At 41.8% G+C, this 26,261-nt stretch overlaps 1 protein-coding gene across 10 annotated transcripts in view; it reads right to left on the bottom strand.

The window, feature by feature from the left end:
- ADAM22 (ADAM metallopeptidase domain 22) overlaps positions 1–8,516 on the bottom strand; it is a 111,520-nt gene extending 103,004 nt beyond the window's left edge. For all 10 annotated transcript variants that reach the window (XM_021387279.1, XM_021387282.1, XM_021387283.1 and 7 more), the window contains exon 1: positions 8,437–8,516. The gene's annotated coding sequence lies outside the window, so the exon portion shown is untranslated. The remainder of the gene's footprint in view (positions 1–8,436) is intronic.

Raw genomic sequence — 26,261 nt, 5'->3', positions numbered from 1 at the left:
CCTGTCTCAGCTTAAAACCATTCCCCCTTGCCCTATCACTATCTACCCTCACAAACAATTGATCCCCCTCCTGTTTATACACTCCCTTCAAGTATTGGAAGGCCACAATGAGGTCTCCCCGGAGCCTTCTCTTCTCCAAACTAAACAAGCCCAGTTCCCTCAACCTTTCCTCATAGCAGAGGTGCTCCAGCCCTCTGATCATCTTGGTGGCCCTCCTCTGAACTCGTTCTAAGAGCTCCACGTCTTTCTTGTGCTGGGGCCCCCAGGCCTGGACACAGTACTCCAGATGGGGCCTCACAAGAGCCGAGTAGAGGGGGACCACCACCTCCCTCTCCCTGCTGACTGAAATCTGACTCTAAAAAGCAATAGTTACCATACTGCTCCTACAATAGAAAGAAATCAAAAAAATACAAAATTAAAACTGCAAGTGCTTCACACAATGGCACCTTACGTCACTGCCAAAGACTTTGATCTGCACTATCCAGGATCCACAGAAGGAAAAACTCTTTCGTCCCATTTCTAACCACGGTCTCTTTAATGGTAGTTCTGAAAAGGCGAATTAGTAGTGGACTCACATGCCCTACATGTACCTCAAAGCATCCAGGGGCAGAGGCTGAGGGAAAACATAAAATCTTTTGGCAATAATAGGGGAATAATCATAACTAAAATTTGTTAAACTATTTTATCATATTAAAAATAAAAGAGTTATCAGAAGAAATTTACCTTTTCCAAAAGAACTCTTAAGCATAATGGAACATTATATAGAACAAATTAAAGGAAGGTAGTAATATTACTCACATTCAACATAGGTTTATGGAAATTTTTTCTCATCAATGTAACCTGTGAATTTGCCACTATAGTAAAGAACATTTATTTTCTTATACGGGATTATGAATTCAATAATAGTAAAAATGCTGATATAGTAACATGAAAGAATAGAACCCCTATCTACTAAACAGTGTCATCTAAGTTTCAAAGTGGGAAACTGGAAAAGGAAGAAGAAAATAAAAAGGGAAAGAAAAAGAATTGGAAAAATCTGGGCAACTATGTGAATAAGCAACCAAATAAGGCTTCCCACTCTGATTTGGAAGTAAAACCAATTTGTGTATACACTGTATGAAAATAAAGGTATATCAATTAGAAATGAGAAAGTTGTGCTACCTTTATGTGTGACACTGACAAAATACAGTACTGAGTTTCAGCAAAGACACTGATAAACGAGAGGTCAGAATCAAGAAGCGCAGAAATGGACTTAAAATATGTTTTTCTCTCAAAGATCCGAGAGCCAAGCTTATACTCAACTGTAATAAAAAGAAGGCTGAGATGCTACAGGTACCAAGGCAGGAGGAAAATTCAACGCTACAGGGCTTTTTCAGTCTAAAAATAATGTTAAAACTTTTACCATTGAGGGTAATGAACTATTAAAACAACTGTTTTGACAAATTCTTCACTCCTACAGTACTTTGAAGCAAACTTAAGGAAAAACAAACAAACAAACACCACAAAGGCAGAAATCCTAAAGTAAGATACTATACAGATCATTTAACTGCATTCTCTCTAGCCTGAGAATATGCTTTGAGTTCTGCCTTATCTTTCCTCATCCTTTAGCCCAAACAAAATTAGACTCACTGCAGAACCGACATTTCTCATTAAAGATAAGCAAAAGAATTATAAACCATTGAAAAACAATTTATACAAAACATGCATTAGTAAAACATGCTAACACAAATGGAAGTGCAAAATAACTGCCTCACAGGGAACAAAGTCAACATTTGGAATTAAGCAACAACGACAGGGAAGAAGCGTTCCTTAAGTCTGGTTTGTAATTATGACCATACTAATTTTTCCACCACAAACTGAGGAAAAGACAAATGACTTTTCAAAATGGGATTGTGAAAGAGCAATCCTGCTTGGACAGCTGGGGTTCTGATCATACAGCACATGATAAAAGTCACTTGAATCACAAGTCAAACAAAATTCAAAAATACTGCAGAATATCAACCAGAACCTCATTCAGACTTGAACCTGGTCTATACTGTGCTACCTATAAATTGGCACTAGACATTACATTTTCAGGGTACTTTTGTATGGTGCAAACAGGCATTATTTTAAATAAGAGTCAGTTAGCAAAAAGGGATCATACCGAAGTGGGACTCCTCAGCTGGCACGCACAGGACACAAATAAATAAAGAGAAGATAGTTTAAATTCTCTAGATCCCAATAAATTCCAGCGGACAGTGAGCACAGCTGGGACTGTGCAGGAAAGGCATTCATTAAAATAACTAACAAGTTTGGGCTAGACTTTAGATAGATCCAAAACAGCTTAAAGGAAGATCTGCTCCTCCTGATGTTTGATCTGGCCACTGCCTACCACATCCAGTTACCCCAACAGTCATCTGCATTCATGGCAAGAACTACAGTTGATCAGAGAAGCACAGGACTTGTGGGGGAACCAGAAATGTAAGAGTCAGAAATGGTGCGACTGCATTTTTAAAATCATGTCAGGAAGCTAATCCTTTTGAATGCCATGCAGCCAAATGTTTATGATTTACAGCAAATTTAGGAATATGTTTTTCATTTACAGCTTACATGACACATTGATATTAGTGTTAGAGACCATTTGCCAAGAGAAATTACAGGCAAGGTTTCAGCATTTTGTCTCATAGAAAAGCTGGCAGTTGCCTGTCAAGCTGCCTTTTACTTTGCTTCTGTTTGGAGGATTTTTGATGAAGTTTATGATCTGATTCTGCAAGGTTTACAAAACTCCAGTTAAGAAACATTCCTAATAAAAAATCCCCAGAAGGAATGAGGAATGTCTGTATCGTTCTCAGCAGAAGCCCCTAAAAACACTCAGGGGCAAGGGAAAATAATTAATTCCTGGAGTATCAGGAACCTTCCAGTATCATTAACCCGAAATAACTGAAGACTGGAATATATATAACTCCTATCAGCATTTTTTGAAGGATCTTCTTTGAGTTTGCCTACATTCTGATAAGCTAGGAGAAAAAGGCCTTTATTTTCCACATATAAATAGAATGATTGCGGGTTCTGGAAAATTCACCTCGTTGGAGATCTGTCAGCCTTCTGGATGTCACTGATTATCGTGACTATGGACTTTCCTGCACTGTTGGTGTTCCTCTGGGATGCCAGGAGAAAGAAGAGCACGTTCACTCCCTACAGAGGGTGATGTCACCAGGCCCAACTTGCCCAGTCTACTTCTATGGTGGCCTGCTTTGATGGAGTGACAGCATTGGTGGATGGGAGAAGGGCGATGGATGTCATCTACCTGGACTTCTCCAAAGCCTTTGACAGAGTTCCTCACCACATCCTTCTCTCCAATTTGGAGAGGTATGGATTTGAAGAATGGACTGTTCGGTGGATTAAGAACTGGTTGGGTGGTCACAGCCAAAGGGTTGTGATAAATGATTCTATGTCAGGGTGGAGGCCGGTCACGAGTGGTGTTCCCCAAGGCTCATTCTTGGGACCAGTGCTCTTCAGCATCTTTATCAATGACATAGATGATGGAATCGAGTGCACCCTCGGCAAGTTTGCAGATGACACCAAGCTGAGTGGTGCAGTCGATACACTGGAAGGAAGGGAAGCCATCCAGAGGGACCTGGACAGGCTGGACAAGTGGGCCCATGAGAACCTAATGAGGTTTAACAAGGCCAAATGCAGGGTGCTGCACTTGGGCCAGGGCAATCCCAGGTATTTATATGAACTGGGGGGAGAACTCCTTGAGAGCAGCCCTGCGGAGAGAGACTTGGGGGTCCTGGTGGATGAGAAGCTGGACATGAGCCAGCAGTGTGTGCTGGCAGCCTGGAAGGCCAACTATGTTCTGGGCTGCATTAAAAGAGGAGTGGTCAGCAGGGAGAGGGAGGTGGTGGTCCCCCTCTACTCGGCTCTCGTGAGGCCCCATCTGGAGTACTGTGTCCAGGCCTGGGGGCCCCAGCACAAGAAAGATGTGGAACTCTTGGAACGAGTGCAGAGGAGGGCGACCAAGATGATCAGAGGGCTGGAGCACCTCTCCTATGAGGAAAGGTTGAGGGAACTGGGCTTGTTTAGTTTGGAGAAGAAAAGGCTCCGGGGAGACCTCATTGTGGCTTTCCAGTACTTGAAGGGAGTGTATAAACAGGAGGGGGAATGATTGTTCACGAGGGTGGATAGTGATAGGAAAAGGGGGAATGGTTTGAAACTGAGACAGGGGAGATGTAGGTTAGATATTAGGAGGAAGTTTTTCACACAGAGGGTGGTGAGGCACTGGAAAAGGTTGCCCAGGGAGGTTGTGGATGCCCCGTCCCTGGAGGTGTTCAAGGCCAGACTGGACATGGCTCTGGGCAGCCTGGTCTAGTGGTTGGCGACCCTGCACTCAGCAGGGGGGTTGAAACTCGATGATCATCATGGTCCTTTTCAACCCAGGCCATTCTACGATTCTATGATTCTATGATTCACAGATTCCCTTCCTCCAGCATGTGGACCACCATTAACCTGAGAACTTCACACTCTCAGTGTGTTCACTCTTACAAAAAAAAAGCCACGATCACAGAAGGGCTCCTCTCCTTGTAGAGAGCTCCAGGTAGCTCTCTAAAGACCACAGGTCCTCTCAGCAGAACACCTGGTGTCCATCCTGAGCCTCCTAAGTAACCACAACTCAGGCTAAGGAAAATGCACTCTGCCCATCTCCGTGACAGAATCATAGAACGGCTTGGGTTGGAAGGGACCCCAAGGATCATCATGTTCCAACCTCCTTGCCACAAGCAGGGCCACCAACCTCCAGATCTGGTACAAGACCAGGTTGCCCAGGGCCCCATCCAATCCAGTCTTGAACACCTCCAGGGACAGAACATCCACAACCTCTCAGGCAGCCTGTCCTAGCACCTCACCACTCTCTCTGTAAAGAACTTCCTCCTGACATCCAATCTAAACCTTCCCTCCTTGAGCTTAAAAGCATTCCCCCTTGTCCAATCACTGTCTACCCTTGTAAAAAGATGACTCCTTTCCTGTTTATAATCCACTTTTAAATACTGGCAGGCTGCAGTGAGGTCTCCTCACAGCCGTTTTCATAGGAGAGGTGCTCCAGCCCTCTGATCGTCTTTGTGGACCTCCTCTGGACCCTCTCCAACAGCTCCACATCTTTCTCTCCCCAGGTCCTTCTCCACAGGGCTACTGTCAAGGATTTTTTCTCCCAGTTTGTATACACATCTGGGATTACTCCGACCCAAGTGCAAAACCTTGCTCTTTGCTTTGTTGAACCTCATTAGGTTCACATGGGCCCACCTTTCAAGTTTGTCGAGGTCTCTCTGCTGAATGGCACCCCTTCACTGCACCGCTCAGCTTGGTGTCATTGGCAAACTTGCTGAAGGTGCAGAGGATAAAGGGGCCTTCAAATGAAGGATGATGCTGCAGCAGGGAAGGATCATGGCCTTCTTTTTTGCATGATGTGGTCACCACAAAGCAGACCCAGGGTGGTCACCCTGTGCAAGACAGGACCTGTCCACAGTCCTGGGCCATGCCTCACTTCAGGTCTCCTCAGGCAGATTTGAGAGTCGCACAGCACCAAGCACCTCAAAGAGGCTTTCAGAAACATCCCATTTCCTGGTGAGCTCTGCTCTGTAATTGCATAATTACCTTCCAAGACAAATGTGAAATGCTCACATTAAAAAAACATGAAAAAAGGACATGAAAAAAGGAATGGCCATTTGTTGAGCCACAGATGCTACTGTGGCATTAAAAACTTCAAGAGGAAGGAATTAAGAAAAAAATAAATAAGCCCACTCAACTGCTATGCGGGCCATGCACTGCTCAGTTGAGAGTCAGATCCAGCCATGTGCGGAAGGAGGGAGGCCTGCAAGCAGCACCAGGCAACACGGGTGGAAGCTGAACATGCTAACAAAGATGGCCACAGAAAACAGCTCCATTAGATGCAATTCTGAGCACATTAAGATACTGATGCAATGGATTCGTAAAAACATGGTGCAACTAATGCACTCCTAACCTTTGCCTAAGGGACTGAACCTCTAAAGTATACAACTGATCCAATCTGAAAGCTTATCTGTAAATACTTCAACTCACTGAAAAGGCGAAAAAGTTGAAAAAAACACTATCTAACTTGAAAAAAGCTTATTATAGAGACAGTATTGCAACTCGGGGAAAAAAAGAAAGAATGAAGATATATGTGGAAAAGATACCATCAGTGAAAAAATGGACAATATATTGTAATTATCAGCTTTCAACAGTAATAGTAGTAGTATTTTTTATTAGTAATTAAAGTAATGTTTCAATGCAGTGTGACCAAATACACATTTCAGTACGATGTGAACAGGTTGAGATCCAAAACGAGCAAGAAGAAAGCATGTAGATATCAGTGTTACATTAGATTGCCATCTGTAATGCCCATTGGAAAACTGTTTTTCCTCCCTCTTACTTGCATCCAGGACTGGCCAAACACTTCCATCCTGGGCTTAAGTTTTTTCCTATTTCTCAAATGTATATTAAGCATAAGAGAATTTTACCACAGAGGACAACTTCAGCATGGTTTTGATATTAGCAGAGGTTTGGTTAAGCCAATAATTTTTCTAGAGGAAAACTGAAATCTTGAACCCAGCTCCTTTTGAGCACCTAACTACTTCTCTGTTAAAGCTATCATGGGCCAAATGTAAAAGCCATTCCTCAAAGAATTTGTATTTTTCTCTCAGAGCCCTTAGAAAATAAGAGTAAGAATTACAAGAGAAAATTTATATGTACAGCCTTCTGAATAAAACAGATTTGTCCACTGGAATAATAATTAAGAATACATTTCAAATTTTGCTCTGCTATTCTTGGCCTTCTGTTTATTTGATGATCTGCAAATGATATTTCAGAAGCAATTTAAAGGCTGATTTAATATCATGATAGGAGCCAAACATCTTAATTGCCTTGTAGCCTTCTTGTTTTCATTTTGTGAAAGGATTTTTTTCACATTAAAAAAAGCCTTGTTTCTCATGAAAAGTTCACATTTTTTTTAAAGCTGGGTTCCGGGACTCTTAAGAACAACAAAAGTAGGTTTTGACAGTCTCAGTTATACAAATACTGCTTGAATGTCATTGAAGACAAAAGAAACGTGACATAAAAATAGGATCTACCTCAAAAATAAAAAAAAATTCACCCAAAGGGAACTATTGACGTTTATAACAATCACATCCCAAACTGGTCTTTTCATATGCCACTAGAAAATGTATTTTTTCTTATTACAATGACCTCATATTCATACTGCAAGGAGAATTCTGAGCTTTCAGAAACTAGCTGTGAACACAGCACTAACCTGCCACCCAAAGAAAAAACAGGTTTGTGCAACATATTGTCAGCAGTGTACGCAAAATATTGCATACAAAATGATTATTTCAAACAAACACTTCAGTGTTGTGGACTCAGTGCTTCTCAAAGGATACCTAGAGAAAGAATTTCCTGTTAAAATGCATTTGTTGTAAAAATCATCCTTCTAAATCAGCCTCTTTGCCTCCCCTTCTAGCAGCGCAACATCTTTTCCCTCTGCAACCAGCAGGGATTTACATGTGGGCTTTAACTTGTCAGCACATGTAAAGTGATTGCCACTGTTTAAAATGTGTTTACAAGTGAAAAAAAAAAAAAGAAGAAAAAAAATAAAAGAAGACAGAAAGTGGTTCCTATTGCAACATGAATAGTTCATCTCTTTCGTAGAGAAGCTTGTAGCAGCTAAGCAGTTTGTCTCTTACACTGAACCACACAACTTTATGTGCAATTACTAAGAGCTGAGTTACTTAACCAAGCATTTCCATTTAATATATCACTTATTCTCTTTTCATTTTGGAGGAGAAAAGTAAAGCAATTTTAAAACAGCTGTGCTAAAAGGCTACTTTGAAAACTCGTTATCCAGAGCTAAATACCAGATTTCATTTTAAGCTTACTATTGTCCAATCTTTCATCATCATCTGAAGTTCACAGTGTGTCACTGCCTTATAATGCCTCTCTGTTCCCAAAAGACTGTAAACACATCTGAGGAAATTTCCTTCACCACGACCCATCCCATTCCTTTCTGAGGATTAGCTGTAGCATTATTGCTGTATCTTCAGTACTTTACACTTGATTATTAAAATGCTGACAGTTTTTTGCAACTCCATGTTTTAATATCCATTGAGGTTCCGCATGAGTACAGTAATTTGCCTTTATAATAAACTGAAAGACTGTAAATGACACAACTCAAAAATTAGTTACACTGCAATACCTAGTATATAGTAACAGTGGGAACTCAAACTCTACAAGGTACTTGAGGAAATAATAAAAAGAACTTGAAGTATGTTACTATAAATTAACTCAATACCTAAGTGTAACATTTTTGCCTCAAAAGCCTGTGTAGAAAACTGAAATTTCACTGGAACCAGGTCCTGAGCAACCACAGAGAAAGATACAGTCATTACTTACTGGTTTAGCGTTACATCCAGGATGAAGGATGACCCAAAAGCATCAACCTGGAAGCTGGCTCGAGCAATGTGGGTAGACTGCAAAATGGAAAAGAGAGGAATTGGTATTCAGCTACAATGCAACATACCACACAGGTTTCTGAGCACAGAAAGTAATTATATTTACAAAGCAACAACACCAACCAACCAAAACTGCACTGAAATAGACACAGTATCTATTAGAGTGAATAACTTTTTTTTTTTTTTTTTGCTGACCTTTGAGGTTTGTTCAAGAACTCCCAACAACACAACCAGCTCTGCCGTAATTATGCCCCCTCCACACAAACCCACCAACACTGTAGGAAACATCTCTTCTCTTTGAACTTCCACCTCAGGCAAAACCCTGAACAAACACAAGCGGGAAATTTCATCTGGATGATGTGTTCCTCATTGGTCAGTCTGGCTCTGACCCGTGGAGGTGAGCTGAGACGTGCCCAGTTCAGACAGGCCAGGCTGTACACACCATTCTCATATATGTTATTCAGAAGAAGCTGATATTTCAGATAAGTTCCCACTAAAGCTCATATAGTGAGGTTATAGCAGTGGGATAAACTCTGATTAACTGTATTTTCTGTAAAGCTGTGACTCCCCTGATAGCCCATCTCAACCAAAAGGTTCCGAAAACTCCAACCAAAAAAACTGGGTGCTAGGGAAACATCTTTTCCTTTATTCCTTTCTCTCTTTGCTATGCATTTCCCTGAATTAATTGCTTTTATTCATTCCTATACCAAACAAATACAGCAATACTTTGTAAATCACTATCTTCCAGAAATATAATATTTATTCCAGTAGCAGTGAAAGAAAACACTCAGTTATCCAATGGAAATGCAACACTTGTTTCCAGACCTTAAAACTCCCAAGAAACTGAACAGCAATGTTATTTAGCTAATTAGTAAGAAAAGCTACTTTCAGACATGTTGGAGCAGTTTCAATTTGTTCTTTACTTTCTTTCCATTGAAATCTACCCATTAAGATTTGAAGCATGTAGACTGAGGGATCTAAAAGAAGCACTGAACAACCACTTACAACTCCATACCACACTTCTCAAAGAAGTACAATACAGGACAGTACAATTGTAACAAATGATTTATTGAAAACTCTGGGAAACACAGGACAGGATGGGATAATGTGAATCATCAAATTCACTCTCTCTAAAACTACTGGCAGGCTTTCAGTAGGCATTAAATCCAGAAGAGTTGAGAATACCAGTTTCCCTAGAAAGGAACAGCAATAAAGACATGGGAAATTGAGGGAATCATTACTTTTTTTATTATATTTTTGAGTTGCCCTATAGCCAAAATTTCTTGTTATTGCTACATGTGGGAGCATGAGTTTTAGCAAATAAAAAAGTAACAACCATGAGTAAGTATTTGCAAACAGTTGACTCCTTTAAAAAAAAGTCAAGAAAGTTTTTCTCATTAGAGGATGCTTAGGCTGCACGTGGTCTACAAAAACGCCTCTCTGTGCCACTGCACTGAATGTGCATACATGAAAAGTTTCAGGTATTTAAACTGTGGTTTAGAAGGATGTAGTTTTAACTGCAAAGCTTCTTAAGAGACCTCTAAGTAGATACAATTCAGAGTGACATATAACTTCAGTTATCCCCATTCTATCTAACCTGCTTTGTAACGCAGGCCACAGAACTTCACTGAGCAGTTCTTGTAATTCTTGGATAATCTAAGAGCACCTCTTTTGAAAAAATCTTTGACCAAGTGAATATGCCATACAGTTTATCTTCTCCAAGTAAATGATTTCAGTGATGAATTACCATCAAAATTAAAAACCTACTTTCTATCAAAATAAAAAATATTTAAAAAATAAAAAGGAAAGAAGGAAAAGAAGGAAATTTCTTCACATCACCAGTTTTTGAATCTCTTAATTGGAATTAAGGGAATCAAGCTAGTCCCAGATGATTGCAAGGCACTGTACCTGTGAGGCAACATGGACACCCTCCCATATACGAGGACCACACCGGGACCACTGCTTCGCTGTCCCTGCCCAGAGGTAGCCAGCCCAACCACAGCCACAACAAAAACAACTGCCAGCAAACTATCTCATTAGCACTGTCATTTCTCTTCCAACTCTCAGGCAACAGAGTTTGCTTTGAATACGGTTTTGAAGCTCCTCCTCTTGCTAGATTTGATTGATGAGGCTGCTGCTCACAAACAGGACACGACAGGCCAACGACCTTAGAACACAGTGTGGGCCAGTGCTGGTTTAGTCATTCACATGTTCCACTGCAGCATGTTTGCTAACCCTAGATAACCTTCATTTACCTATTTCCACAGTAACAACCACCTTGTGATCAAAGGAATAACGCCAGCACAGCTGCTCACTTTTCATCACTACTTTATTAAATGTAAAGAACTTCATTATTTGTTAACTTTATTATTTGTTAGCTACATTTGCCATCATTCTGATATACGCACACAGTATAACTATATCTTCTATATCACCAAATGCTTGTACTGAAGCATATAAAAAGCATAATTTAAATCTATATATAGCAAATGTAGCCTTTATCATAAAAAAAATTTACTTCTGCTAATTTTGCATTAATAAGAATATTACTGTAAGAGCAAAGATGTCTGGGGATTTTTGGCGTTTGGTGATTTTTTGTTGTTGTTTGTTGGGGGTTTGTTCGCTTCTTTGTTTCTACATTGCTAGGTATATTGCATCATATTGATTTGTTCTGGGAAGTTTCCTCCCTTGGACAGGTCTATAAGACACGCGATTACAAGGCTAATGTATTTCCGAGGTGACCCTGGACCACACTTACAGCTTGACAGAAGCTCTTAATGCAGATTCATGGGAGAAAATGCCTATTAATAAATTAGAATGAAAAACTTTAAACAGATGTTGCTACCCCCAAAACAAGTGGTGCAAACCCATGAAACTCACCATTAAGTTTACACTCATATGCAATCAAGCGTATCTCAGGTGTATCTCAAACCAACTGAGATGCAAAAACACACATTTTGGATACCCAGACAAATTCAGCTCTTTCCAGAAATGTCAGTCTTTACAGATGCAAGGAATCCTTCAGTCCCAGCTGCAGTTCTGCATGCAGTCCTATCTCCTCCCTGCTCCCCCTTGCTGGCTGTGTGACTGCCCAAATTCAGATCAGTGTCAGAAAATTAATCGTTACTTGGAGTGGATCAGTTTTCTGCCGGACAAATAAGCTGATCCAGATAAAATATAAAGCCACAGCATGCCCAGATGCGATGGAAAGGAGCTGGAGGGGACAAACAGCCAGCGAGCACAGTGGAAGACAGATGCCCCCCTTCAATGACAGCTAACAGATCTCATCCAGCATAGCAAAAATCTGCACCTTAAGAGTAATAGCCAGTATATTTTTTAGGATAACCATTCTTCTGAATATCTGGTAAAAAGCCACAGAAAATATAAATGGATTTTTTAAAGTCTTGGCTCTACAGTATTTTTAAGTACATCGATACGCCTGCTCAGCAAATGGTAAAATGGCCAGCTGGAAGGGACGCCAGGTTCATAGACATATGTCTGTAAAAGAATCCAAAGAAAGAAAATCAGGGTACATCTCTGGTATCTCATTTGAGCAGAAGTAACAAGAAAGACACCTTGAAAGGCTCCTTTAAACCACTGAAGCAAGACAATCAATTATGTCATTCCTTTCTCAAACCACGGAACTTTCTCAGAAAATATGAGGCTTTTTTAGCAACCATGGGTATGACACATCAGTGCCTGACAACAGAGTCATTACAAGGGAGTTCCTGGAGACCAGGAGATGCACTCAGTGCAGAATATGAACAAGAGCCAGGGGAGAAGGCTCCAATAGTGTAATGGGAGAGCGCAGTGCCTGTGCCCCTGAAACAATCAAGAAGTTCTTAAATTTTAATGTCATGTAACTAAAGAAGGAAAATACCAAAAATGACTCCCAAAGCAGTATCTTCAGATGCAATTTCAAGCGCTACATAAGATGTAGGCTGTTGATGTGGTCTATCTTGACTTCAGCAAAGCCTTCGACGCTGTCTCCCACAGTATTCTCCTGGAGAAGCTGGCAGCCCATGGCTTGGACAGGTACATTCTTTGCTGGGTAAGGAGCTGGCTGGAGGGCCGAGCCCAGGGAGTGGTGGTGAATGGAGTTAAATCCAGCTGGCGACTGGTCACCAGTGGTGTTCCCCAGGGGGCGGTGCTGGGGCCTGTCCTCTTCAATATCCTTATTGATGACCTGGATGAGGGCATTGAGAGCACCCTCAGTAAGTTTGCGGATGACACCAAGCTGGCAGGAAGTGTCAATCTGCCTGGGGGTGGCAAGGCCCTACAGAGAGATCTGGACAGGCTGAATCTCTGGGCTGAAGCCAATGGGATGAGGTTCAACAAGACCAAGTGCCGGGTCCTGCACTTTGGCCACAACTGTAGGCAACGCTACAGGCTTGGGGCAGAGTGGCTGGAAGACTGTGTAGAGGAAACGGACCTGGGGGTGTTGGTCGACGCTCGGCTGAGCACGAGCCAGCAGTGTGCCCAGGTGGCCAAGAAGGCCAATGGCATCCTGGCTTGTATCAGAAATAGTGTTGCCAGTAGGAGTAGGGAAGTAATTGCCCCTCTGTACTCAGCCCTGGTGAGGCCGCACCTTGAGTACTGTGTCCAGTTTTGGGCCCCTCACTGTAAAAAAGACATTGAGGCCCTGGAGCATGTTCAGAGGAGGGCGACGAAGCTGGTGAGGGGTCTGGAGCACAGGCCTTATGAGGAGCAGCTGAGGGAGCTGGGATTGTTCAGTCTGGAGAAGAGGAGGCTCAGGGGAGACCTTATCACTCTCTATAACTACCTGAAGGGAGGTTGTAGTGAGCTGGGGGTCAGCTTCTTCTCTCTTATAACTAGTGACAGGACGAGGGGGAATGGCCTCAAGTTGTGCCAGGGGAGATTTAGGCTGGACATCAAGAAATACTACTTTTGTGAAAGAGTGGTCAGGCACTGGAATGGGCTGCCCAGGGAGGTGGTGGAGTCACCGTCCCTGGAGGTGTTCAAGAAACATTTAGATATAGTGTTGAAAGACATGGTTTAGTGGGGTTATTGGTGGTAGGTGGATCATTGGACTGGATGATCTTGTAGGTCTCTTCCAACCTAGCTAATTCTATGATTTTATGATTCTACCCCACAAGCTCCCCTTATAGAAAATACTAAGCATCTGACGCACCTACTGCAACTACATGTGAGCTAGCTTTTTCAAGGATCACAAAGTTTAAGCATTTCAGTGAAAGTCTGAAAGAAATCAAAAATCAGTGGAGTGGAAAGGACTATTCCAAATCATTAAGCACAAAGATATTTTATCTAAAACAAATATTAAAGCTTCACCCCTAGAAAAACAAAATTGGTACACAAACCTTACTGCCAAACCAGGAGGGATAAGATTCCGATTATACTAAATCTCACAATCCATGCTTTAGGGATCACTGCAGTAATAAAGGAGTCCGGCAATCAGTAGCATGCATGAGTCTTCTAAAGAAACACAATAAAATAACGACGATTCCCAACACAGTCCCTTCAGAATCAGCCTTCTGCAGAAACCAGCCCTGAGCATCTCCATGGGGAATACATGTACATAAACTGCAACCGAAGCACAGGACCACACGTCAGTGGTGAGCCTCACTGCACTACTCTGTACGGTAACCCTCAATACAAAGCATTCAGAAGATCCTCATTTCAGATTGAGCAAATGTTTCAATCAGCAGTGAAAGGTTTACAAGCTACACGCTTTCTTAACAATCAAATTAACGAAAGTTTTGAATGGAGATGTTTTAGAAATGTTCTCATATTCATTATAATTAGTTGGATGTTGAAATTGGCATGGCAACATAATGACTAACATTTTTCCTCTTTAAAATAAGGAAAAAGAAAACTAAAAATATACTGTGACTGAAGTGTGAACTTCCTGATAATGCATCTTTCTTCCTTCTGAATTATCCTGCATAAAGCTCTTAGATGCTCTCTTATAAGTTTTGCTGGAAGAGATAACAAGAATTTCCGCCGAGAGAGAACTATGTCTTCTCTATTTTATATATATTATATATATATATATATATACTAGAAAACCCAATCCAATTTGGATGCTCGTCCTTTGATGTAAGGAATTTTGTATTCATTATTATTGATATAGCATTGTGGTTTGTAATTAAAAGATTGTGATCAAATTTGTACACTCAAAGGAAAAGCATCAAGAGAATCAAGAAAGCAATACAGAATGTTACAGAAAGAGAGAACTTAAAACCTGTACTTCAGAGCTTGTAAGAACAATGAGGCTTTACAGCAGACACTATTTACAAAACAGTAGCTTCCCTAGATATTGATCTAATTTGCCCCCCTCTATCCAGTAAGAGGACAAAAATCTCAGCTTGTTACCAATCCTTTAAGTTTGCATGAAATGTCTGCCTCTTAAATTCTGTGAGGACAGAGGTAAGCCCATGAGAAATCAAAAGAAATTAATTAATGAAATTTACCAAAAAGTAAATTAATGTTTTATTGTACATTTACCTAAAATAAAAAAAAAAAGAAAACAATCATCAAATTTATGCCATCTTCGGCTAATTAGCACACACACACACGTTGTGAATAGACACATTTCAGCCTCAGTTGTGTTGTGATAAATCCAGTTACGTAGTACATTGTAGGTGCATGTAAAATTAGAATTTTGTTCAAAAACTTACTTTTCTACTTGTCTCAAGAGGCAGAAAAAAAAGAAAATTTTACTAAGAGACAAAGCTCAGGTACAAGCCTAGGTCTAACTAAAGAAATCTTAGACCCGAGGAATCGCTTTTAAAAAACACACAGCAAAAATAAATGCAGCATTATTTCCCCAGACTCTCCCTACTACCACTTATAAATATGTTATTTTTATCAAAAACTTACACATCACAGCATATTAAAAAGTGCAACATTTCTAGTTTACTTTCTTCAGCATTCTCAGAGTATTTATAGGCGCTTATTTACTATCTTAATCATCATTAATTGTCATTTTTTATGCAAGCTCTCACTTCTTCCCATAGCACAAATCTAGATATCCATGGGGCTTTCTTTAAAAAAAATGAAGTTATTACATGTTTGATTTGACGAAACGTCTCTTACAGGTGCCTCTTTGGAATACAACTGATAAATTTATTCTGAGGAAAAGGTAGAAATAAGAAAAGGTTTTTGGAGGTCCGTGTTCATTGTTGATCCCATGTTTGGTCTCCGTGCCAAACACGGGAGAGGCAGAGGTGGGGTTAACGCAGCCAGCCAGAGCGCGGAGCCATCGCCCCATTCGCTGCAGTGGAGCTTTGCCAGCTCCCATCAGATGAAGGTCCTGATGAAGCTGTAAACATGACCTAAAATAGCTTCTCTCCATATAAACACCATAGTATCAATGAAATCAGAAGCAGGGACTACTTGTTCCTCTAAAATTCCGGTAGTGGTTCTTCTCAGTAGTAAAAAAAAAAAAAAAAAATCTTTTATTATTTACTTGCAGTTTTGAAACTAGAGGCTGTCTGCACATACTCAGCAGTAAAATAGAAGAGTCCCCAGTGAGACGGATGAGGGGAGCAGCAGCAGCAGGAAGAAGCAGGCTTGAACAAACATCTGTGCAGTCTATCACGTAGATATCACCGCTGCACATCCAACATCTGGGCAGCAGCAGCAATCCATCAGAGGTCCTACAGACATGCGGTGCTGAGCTCTGCTGGACTCGGCTGTACTCAGCTCACACATCTCACCCTACACCTCCGCATGGTACCCCAGAACCAGGGGTACCTCTGAAAAGTTACAAACAAACTGACTTATCAAAAAAACCTTATTTTCCCCTGAAAAATTCTCTTCCTTGCTCTCTTTCCTCACCCCCACTTCATCTTCCTCAAAAATTCACCCAAGGTTAAATGATGGAGCAATGAAGACAGGAAAACTATCAGGCTGTCACTGCTAGCAAATTTAGCATGAACTGCCATTTGATCTCACAGATCTAAAAGGACGCATTTAAGGAACTGAGTGGGCAAGATGCTGCTTCCCAAGAAGCAATCTAACACTTGTTTCTAGCCCCAGAGGAAAAAAAACACATGCAACTGGATCTCATATCCACTGCGCTTTCTGATAATGCTCCCGTGACTTTAAGAAAATTTTAGTTATAACTGTGGATTTCCTATGAGACTCATTACTGTAACTTCCGTCGTTGTGAAAGTCCATACCTCAGTGAAAGGAATAACATTTGGGAAAGGGTACTCTTTTACATTTCTTTTTCTTAAAGGGAAGCAACAAAGATTCGTGTATAAAAGTCACAATCAATGTGCAATGCTGTGGAAAAATGTAAAACCAGTGACTGCTCAGTCTCTTGTTTTTAAAACACATTTGACAAGTTTCTTCATCAAAGATTAATGACTAGGAAAAGTATGGTAAAATGTATTATTATAAGGGTGACTAATAAAGTAATGGATTGCAAGTAGGAAACAAAGTAAAGTCACCAACAAAAACACATAGAGATCAAAATGTTTTCCGGTCATAATTCATATAAAAACTTTGATGACCACGGAAGATCACATTTCTAAACTCAGACTGGGAAGGAGAGCAAATAGACTCATCTGTGATATATGGACTCCACAGCATTCATTACTCCATGCAGTGATTGTTGGTTTCTGAGAGCCAGATATAAAGTGAAAAGCAACACGGGAAAATGCTTCAGGACCCGATTGTGTAACTAGATGGTGAACCTACGTCTTTATGAAGAAGTATGAGGGAAAAGACTCAGACATGGAAAATCTTTCTTACATGAAATTGTCCTAACAAGATCCTCTCCTGAGGACATCTGGCAGTTTCAAGTGGAAAGACCTCAGATGAGCAGCTCCTCATGCACAGCTGCAGCAAACAAATAAAGCACAATGAATCTGCAGAGGGAGGGAATAAATGACAAGGGAAGCAACACAGGCACTGAAGGCAGCACTTGAGGATGAACCATCTGGTCACTGTGTCATTCAGCTGCAGAAAGGACCGTATTGTCTCAAGGACACCATTTAGGCAAGAAGGCAAGTTCAATGAATCTACGAATCCTGAGGAGTGAAGGAATTTGGACTTTTCCTTCACTGAAGCAGATGGTGCTTCGAGGTCATTTCTAGCTGCACATTTTCCAAACTCTAGAATCCTGATTCTAGGAATCAATAATGTTTAGAGAAATATACCCCTTTTTAGCAACTCTTGTAGACTTTAGAAATGAAGGAATAGAGTTCCCCTACCAGAGGAATCTGCAGAAATGCTCCATTAATGCTGCTTATGCATTACACAAAAAGCATTCAAAAGTAATAAAAGTGCAGGCTAACTTTGCTCCTTTGTGCACCAAGTATCAGCAAGTTAAACTTTATTCATCCATACAGACACGTATTCCAAACATTCCCAACTGTCCTATGCTTAGTTTGTAAACTGAAGAAAGATTACCAAAGGATTATCTCTTTCCACTGTGCATAACAAACACTGTTTGACACCTCATGCTTACCAACACAGCTAACAAACGTTTCCCATAAACAGTTCTCCAGCAACAGCAGAAAGTTTACTAACATTTTGTCAGCACAACGGGCTTGATTAAACTTGCAGACCCTAGGCATGCCAATATATTGCTCAATTCCACAGAAAATTCTTTTTAAATATGACTCACTCTCTACATTCAAGTATCAAAGTCCTGTTTAAAGTTTTGAAGTGCCAGAAAAGTATATAATTCAAAACTCATTTTCCTCTTGATAAAGACTAAAGAGGTCACAATGAATCAACATTTTTACTGTATACATTTTCTGAAAGAGCTGATGGATTTTTTCATTCCCATAGAATTTCAGGGACCAGAATACTCTGAGACCTTTCTGTAACAGAACATGTTTCTGCATACTACTGTTCTTCTGGGAAATTTTGAGCTCAATGTCAGAGGGCTGTAACCTCCACTCACATAAATCCAACTTCCACTATCAAGGCACCATTAAAAGGCACTTAGCCACACTTTTTTTTTTTTTCTAAATCTCGTATTATTACACCTCAGAACACGATTTTTCTAAAGTGTGGTGACTTGCCACAGTTTCCTGGTCTAAGCACATTAATTTCAAATACAAAAGTTATTGAAAGAGAGAGAAAGAGGGAGATAGAGGCCTCATAGAGTAAATTTATTATATAAGTTCTGTAAGGATGACAGCAACCAACAAGTCAGCTTTACGGACAAATCCTTATTCCATCCCTTACAGGGAGCCTCATCCACACGTATGGGTAAAGAAATGACAGCAGGTCAAGGTTTCACCGCCTAATGGCAAATGGCCTGCAGCAATGCTGTGCTCTTAACTTTTAACTGAATCCAGGTTTCAAGGTGGACTCTTACTGACTCAATGGTTACACATCTTTGCATCATTTGCCACTTTTTTTCTTTTTTGTTCCATAGTATTTGTCAAGTCTTTAACCTCAGGCGGCACTGACTTTCAATCTGAATGTACCCAACCAACCACTCTTCTCCTGGATTTGCACACTCCCAAGCAGCCCTTCAGAAACTTTTGCTACTCTGTACTCACTCAATAAAGTTTCAGGAAGAAACATTAACCTTCCCTCACACAGTCATTCCTGGAAATGCAAAATGCAGCTGCTTTGGTTAATATCTGGCACATGTAAAACTAACTGGCTACTAGGAAATGCAACACTGAAGAGAACATTTAGTGGCCAAAAGCCTGAACTGTGTCAGTAGAAAAACAAGAGGTCAGTTGACCTCTCCCAGCACCTACAATTCTTGATTCTGTCTGTGTGATTTGGAGTAGGAAGATCCCACAAGCTTGTGTCTAAGAGGGGTGGGCTTGGCCCTCTTCTACTAATAGGCTTCACCCTTCACATCCAGGCCCAGGGAACAAACATGGGCCTGGGCAGCCAGATCACCTGGCAGCCCTGTGAGCTCCTTCCCCTGAGGACAGCAGCCTACCAAGAGGGAGAAGCAGCTTCAGTTCAAATCCATGAGAGCCAAGGATAAAAGAGAGAAATCTGGCAGGAGTGGGCTGCAGGAAGTGAAAAACTCCTCTGCAGGGAGTTGCAAACCCCATCAGAGGTGATCTGAGGTGGAAGAGCACTGAGGCAGCACTAGCCAGTGGGACATATATTTGAGAAAGATCAACCTTGTGAAGCTTTTGGAGGTTTCACAGGGTTCAGCTGAACCTTAAGAGGTGTTTAACAGGGTAACTGCAACAATGTTTTAACAGGTAGAATCCTAAGGAAAGCTCTTGGTCTTGAGTGACTTAAAGGCTGGTAGAGTTACTGAGAAGACAACAATGGAGACCTGAAGTAGCAAACATAATATGACACCTACCAGGACAGTGTTATATGCACATCCATAAGGTGCTTGCGGCAAAAATTTCAGAGAAAATGCTAACTTGATCTGTACATAGGTTGCTCCAACAGTAATGCCTCCTATTTATTTCCATGGGAACCACAACAGCTACAAAGTGCACAGTAACACAGTTTGATAGAGAAAATTCTCAGCTACAAAACACCGTTTATCAATATAGTAACCACTATTAGCCGATTCACACAGTTGAGCTGATCAAGACAGTCTTCATTTCATGGTATGACAGCTGTTCATGGCCATCTGGGACTTGGCTTGTCTTTCACATCGCTGTCACCACTGGTGAAACACATCACCCACTGCTTCACTGTGCTGACATCCACTGTTTGGTCTCCATAAATGTTCAGCAACTGTCAATGAATATAGATTTTTCCACAAGTAGAAATTTAATGACACCCTTTTGCTTCATACTCACCTTGTCAGATGCCATTTTGTCAGACTGCCTCTCTGCTGTCATCTGTCACACAGCAACAAAATGTAACAGAATATTATGGGAAGGTTCAACCTCTACTGCCATACCAGCAACATTCGCCTTTGACATCGTGGTCCAGCATAATAAAATAGGAGGCATTACTTTTGGATCAGCCCTCATACTTCCTCCATAATTTGGGTAACCCTTAGCAGTATTTATCCTGACACTGTTTGGAATGCAACACATGCTTCAGCATCATGACTATGCTATAGCAGATCACTAGCCATGAGGGCCCCAAAACAGGTACCTTCAGTGAAACTGTAGAAAAGAGAATCTGGTCCTGCACTGAGGTGCATCAGCACAGATCAGGAGTAGATACAGATATTGATTAGCAGAGCTGGAAAAGGCTGCTCTGTCAGACTCAGGTCTTAAGCATGTAGCTATTACATTGGTCACAGCAACAAGCCAATGGTGGGAAAGATGCTATATCTGAGCCTTTAAGATCCTTCAAGACTGTATATAAACTGTTTTATGAGATTAAGAAATAGCTTTTCGAATGTCTCTTCTCAACTCTGCTATTGTACAAGAAAGAAGATGCCATGAACAACTACTTCCCATGCAGGCTTTTCTCCAAAATTAGGACATCTGTGTTTTTCAGTGACCCTTCAAAATCTGAGTCTTGATATAATATTTCTACAACATGAACGGTGAAGTAGCAGCTAACAGAAGCACTTTTCTGGATGCTTTTTTGGGCATATTCATTCAATGTCATAACAAATCTCATTATCAAGTAAGGATTTTCCTGAAATGAGCTTGTAAAGAAGGATGAATTAGAAATCCGTAATATTCTTTGCCTACAAATTACCAAAACACATGCTATGAGCAGAAATATTTCATAAAAAGTCAGAACTGAAAGTCCCTCCTACCACATAAATCAAAGGGCATCCTGAATGTCCTTGCAGCTTGCGACAACCTATAGCAAAAACTGCCTTCCAGCATTTCTTCTTCATGAAGGCAGGACCTGCATCATGAGGACTGGTGTTTTAACTGCCATTCACATATTCATGAAAACAGATTATTGCGCGGTTGGTGAAGAACCTTATCCTGCACATGCTAAATACTACAAAATATTGCACACATTTTGCCAAATGCCTTATAAACCTTAAGGAAAGAGAGAGAAGAAGCAAAGAGGCAGGAAGAAAACCAAATCTGGCAGTGAACCAAATGCATGTTCTTTTTGCTCACTACAGCCTCCGTCCCAGTTTATCCTCCTCCCCCTTTGATTTTGTGATAGGTTGACTGAAAATTGTGCCGAAGTTTCTCCAAGAGACAGCAATCACTTGACTAAGTGGGCAGAAAATAATTTTCAGAATTGAGCAATTTCTCATGACACTTCTTTTTTCATCAGTCATCATTCCAGCAGTCCCAAAATCCAGAGCTGTTTTATAAACCCCTCAGCAGTCAGAACACATTTTTAACCACAGATTACTAATTGTTTGAGCTACCAAACACAGGAAATTTTAATATCATCAGAAGTTGACAGCGCCAGAACAGAAAGCGAAATGCTTCAAATAGAATGAGCAGTTACAGAGTACCTGCAAAGAATAGGGATATGCTGGTCTGAGGCTAGAGGAAAGTCCAACAAGTCAGAGGATGCAATAGCAAAAACTGGGCAACCCCTGAGTAACTGATGGACCATTTAAATTCAAAGAGCAAGTAAAGCCACGCAAGCTCAGCATGTCACAGCAGAGCTTCTCTGAAATTGATTACGAGCAGTAAGAAGTTATTTAAGAAATTTGTTAGCCATGCTTCCTGATCAATTTATGGACTTGTGTAATTTGGTCTCAAACAACCCAGGAATGCAGACAGTGGAAGACAAATAAACACCTTGCTGCAAACTACCGAATCACTCTGGAGCACAAACACTTAGCTCTACCTAGAGACATGTACTGGGGCACTCACACCAGGCTCCACACAACCACCTCAGCCCTTTTACTCATTCCTAAGGAATTCAGTGTACCATAATGGCAACTGGCAACAAGCAAGTGAAAAACTGGTTGAGAAACAGAAGTTGTCATACCGTGAGCGTTTTGTCTAGCCAGCAAAGATGAGTTAATCTATGCCCACAGTAAGTCAGAGAGTCAGGATCTTGTTCCCACCAAAAATAACAACAAATCTCCCAAATTTCCTTATCAAGAACAGATGCCTCGAGATGAGCAGTGTTGTCCCTCAGACTGTGTGTGCAGACCCATTGCCATGACCGCAAAGTTAGCCACAAGGAGAACCAGACCCTTCCCCACTGGCATTGAGTGGCCATGTTCTACCTTGGCCAATCTCACTCTCTTCTCCAAATAACCTTGTTCTCCGTGTAGGGGCCAGTACTACATCCCACGTGCCATGGAAACACCAAGTTGGGAGCACAGCAAGAGATAAGGATCAGTCACAAAACCAGCAACCCAGTTAAACTCAGGAGGAGTTCATTGGTGTACTGTCTGTTGCAAGGTACATTCAGAGACCTCCTGGAGCCACCACTGGGGCACTATCAGGGAGACTGTGATCTCCAGAATGGAGCCAGATGACTGCTAACAACAGCTTATTGTTGCGGGAAGGCATCTGTTGGGTGAAGAACCTGTAGAGCTCTGACACCAAGCTCAAATGAATCTCATCTTCACAAACATTTGATCCACAGAGAATGGTCCTCTAAATCCAGTGCTGGAGTAGAGCATAAGCTTGTGTTTATAACAGCAGATTTTGTGCTCTTTTTTTCTCTTCTTTACTGGTGGAAGAAGAAATGCAGGTACTGGGAAGGAATGCCTACTTACTCCCACAATTTAATGAAGAATATGCCTGCATGCTATTGACTAAATGAAAGTATTAATAAACTTGTGCTTCTAAACATTATCAAAATATGGCCAAAGGCACACAGTCAAAAGGCTCCTTATACATTCAATAGCATGAACTTTCTCGGCCTTATAAGATAAGAAACCTATCAAAGTATCCTTTATGGAACACTCATGCTATACAAGATGTTCATTTCCTAAAGGGTTTATTTACGCAACAGTGAATTAAGTGTCCATTGCTGTGATCCTGGAAAGCAGTAATGATAATATCAATATTCACACATTTTCAGATATACCTTATCTTGATTATTCGTTAGAGTAAATGCTGTGCAGTTGCTAATAAGCCCCTCTTTGGGGAAGAGAGAAATTGAAATACAGGAATGTCATGGATACTGTGGTGACTCTATTCCATGGTAGAATTAAAAGCAAAAACCCAAAGGCGGGTGAATGCTTCAATGCTCACTAAAAATTGTGCATTAAAATGTTAATGACATGAATATGTAGTAGCCTACAACACTTCTCTTGTGCTATGCTCTGGAGTCCAGCAATCTTAGACAGCTCTGACTGAGTATGCTGAATTTTTTCTTAAGCAATTCCATCTAGGTTGAGTACACATACACACACACACACAATTTTTCTGAATAATAGTAAAGCATGTGCGTTGAGAAGTCACTCCACAGTTATAGCAATGGCAATGGATCAGAAAACCCAAAACAAACAAAACAAAGGAAGTTGCTAGAGAAAACTCCCAACAAATGTTGAATAAACCCACAAATTTTTAGAAATCCATTATTTCTCCATTGCTTTTGCCTTCCATTCCTTCCTCTCACCCCCTTGCGGCTGCTTCTCCCTGAGCTTCCATCTTAATTTCCCTTTGTGCAATCCCAGACTCAGGCTGGCAGCCCTCTTGTACAACTTCTGCCCTTTCTGCGGCTAAAGCTTTCATCCAGGAATTAAAGGGATCCAATCCGATTTAATGCAACTTCCTTCTCTCCAGCTTCACTAATCTCTCTCTTTCCTTTTATCTTTATCCAATTCATAACACAATTACATTGTTTTACATTAAGTCCTCAGCCACAGCCTTGCTGCCCAGTCCTCTGTACCATCCCATTCAGGTATCTGTGCTTTTCTATACATGGCTGCTTGTCCTTTGCCATCCCAGGTTCTTCCTGAATGTTTTGGACCCCTCCAAGACACGCAATTCCTAAACCAACCCACAAGGTCATTAGCTTACGCTTTAAGCCTCAGTTTGAGATCAGATGTTCTAACTGCGATACACATCCGTCCAAAGACAACTAGCAATGCATAGAACAGGGTTTGGAGACAGTCAAAGCCTATTTAAACACAAAACAAACTAAGATATAATAAAATGTTATTGACTGAGAGCATCTCTGTGTCACTGATCTGAGCTGCTGACACAGCAGAGCACACTTGGGTGTCTGCTCACATGTCAGCAGAACCCAGCACTCCTTACCTTTATGCTTTCTGTGGCTTGTACCAGCCTCCCAAAAGCAGAAGTTAACAGTCTGTAGCTTTGAGGTGCACTCTGACAGAGGTAAGGTGGTTTTTATGGGATGTCAGACTTTTAGAGTCAAGATATTAACTACTACAGTAGGTGCTACGGCTGCACACACACGCTCCCAAAGGCAGCTCCTATGGAGCCGTTAGGTGAATGCAGCCGTGCTGCTGCCCATGCTGCCAAGCTGACTCAGATCTCCGGGTGAGGGATGCACATCCTGTAATTAAGATGTAACTGTGCCCTGTGCAAGAGGCACAGAAGAGCAGTCTGGCTCCACTCGGCTCAGCCAGATTCTGTATTGGCGTTTTCATCCCGCAAATCCCTGCCAGCTGCATCCTCTGGGGGTGGGGGGGGTCATAATCTCCAGAAGCCATGGAGAGACAGAGAGCATTCTCTGCAGTAGAGGAAAATTTCTTCACTGAGAGGAAGAGTTGTGGTTGGGTGCAGAGTTTCACACATTTAGCTTCAGTTTAGCATGGAGACCACTGCGAAATGAATGTGTTTAACCCTTTTTATCCCACAAGATCTACTTTCTGCTGGTGGGAGTAGAACTAATACCTACTAATGACAACAAAATGTAGACGACCTAAAAAATTGTTAAGAGCAGAAGGTTTGGTGAAAGAAGTTTGAGACATCCATGATAACAAAGCCCATAAACCAACCGTTTGGTTCTGTAAGCACATGTCTCCTAATGGTTGGTCCAAACACAGCACAGCCACCTCAACCAGCACCAAGTGGGTGAACAGCTGTGAGTCTCTAAGGAGCTCTGGCATGCCAGATTTTTTTTAAGCAAAGCATGCAGCTTGGAAGTTATAAAACCCTATTCTACCATAATGTAAATACGGCCTTCACATCTGAAAGACCTTTACATAGAATCAGTGACATCCAGAGGTAAATAAATATGCTACAAAGAGATCATTTATTATTCTACTACACAAGTGCAAAGGAAAAAAGAGAAAAGAAAAAAAGTTGTTAGTGCTTATTGTGCATTGAGGATTACAAAAATATCTGAGACCATTTTGGAGCTATCTTGTGCCTGAAATTGACAGCAGCCCATTGGCACAGGGGAGGCAGAGGCCTGCAGCTCACTAGGATCTCGGCAGCCACCCCAAGTGCACAGGTTTGCCATGCTCTCAGTGACAACACACGCAGCATCTTTTCCCATTAGACGTAACATTCACGTACCATCTCCAGCCCGACGCTGAGCCATCGGGACTAAAATCACTGTATTAATATTAATAAAAGCTACAGCGACTGGTCTGCGTGGGGAGCACTCCGCGGCGATCCGCAGGCCGAATCCCCCCGTTAAGTTCGCGCCGCCTATCCCAGCCGCTACACGCGCAGCGCCCCGTACCCCCCGGCCCCGCGCCGCGGCCGCGCTGAGAAGCCCGCGGGGCTCTGCTCGCCCCGAGCTGAGGCTGACGGCCCGGGAATGGAAACCAGGGGCTCGGGGACCGTTTTAACCCGTTCGGGGGCCGCTGCGGTAAGATGAGCGCTCCCAACGGCGCACAGGAAAGCGCGCCCCGAGCAGCGCCCGGCGATGCGCGCTATTCCCCGCCGTCGGAACGCGCGGTGGGGGAACCGAGCGGGGCTGACCGGCCCTCCCGGCGCCTACCTGGCTCCGCGCCGCTCCGCTCCGCACCCGCGTGCTCAGCGCCGGCCGCCGCGCCCC

Source organism: Numida meleagris, chromosome 2, assembly GCF_002078875.1.
Source record: "Numida meleagris isolate 19003 breed g44 Domestic line chromosome 2, NumMel1.0, whole genome shotgun sequence".
In the NCBI taxonomy this organism is placed as follows: Eukaryota; Metazoa; Chordata; class Aves; order Galliformes; family Numididae; genus Numida; species Numida meleagris.
This window is presented reverse-complemented; position numbering and strand designations above follow the sequence as displayed.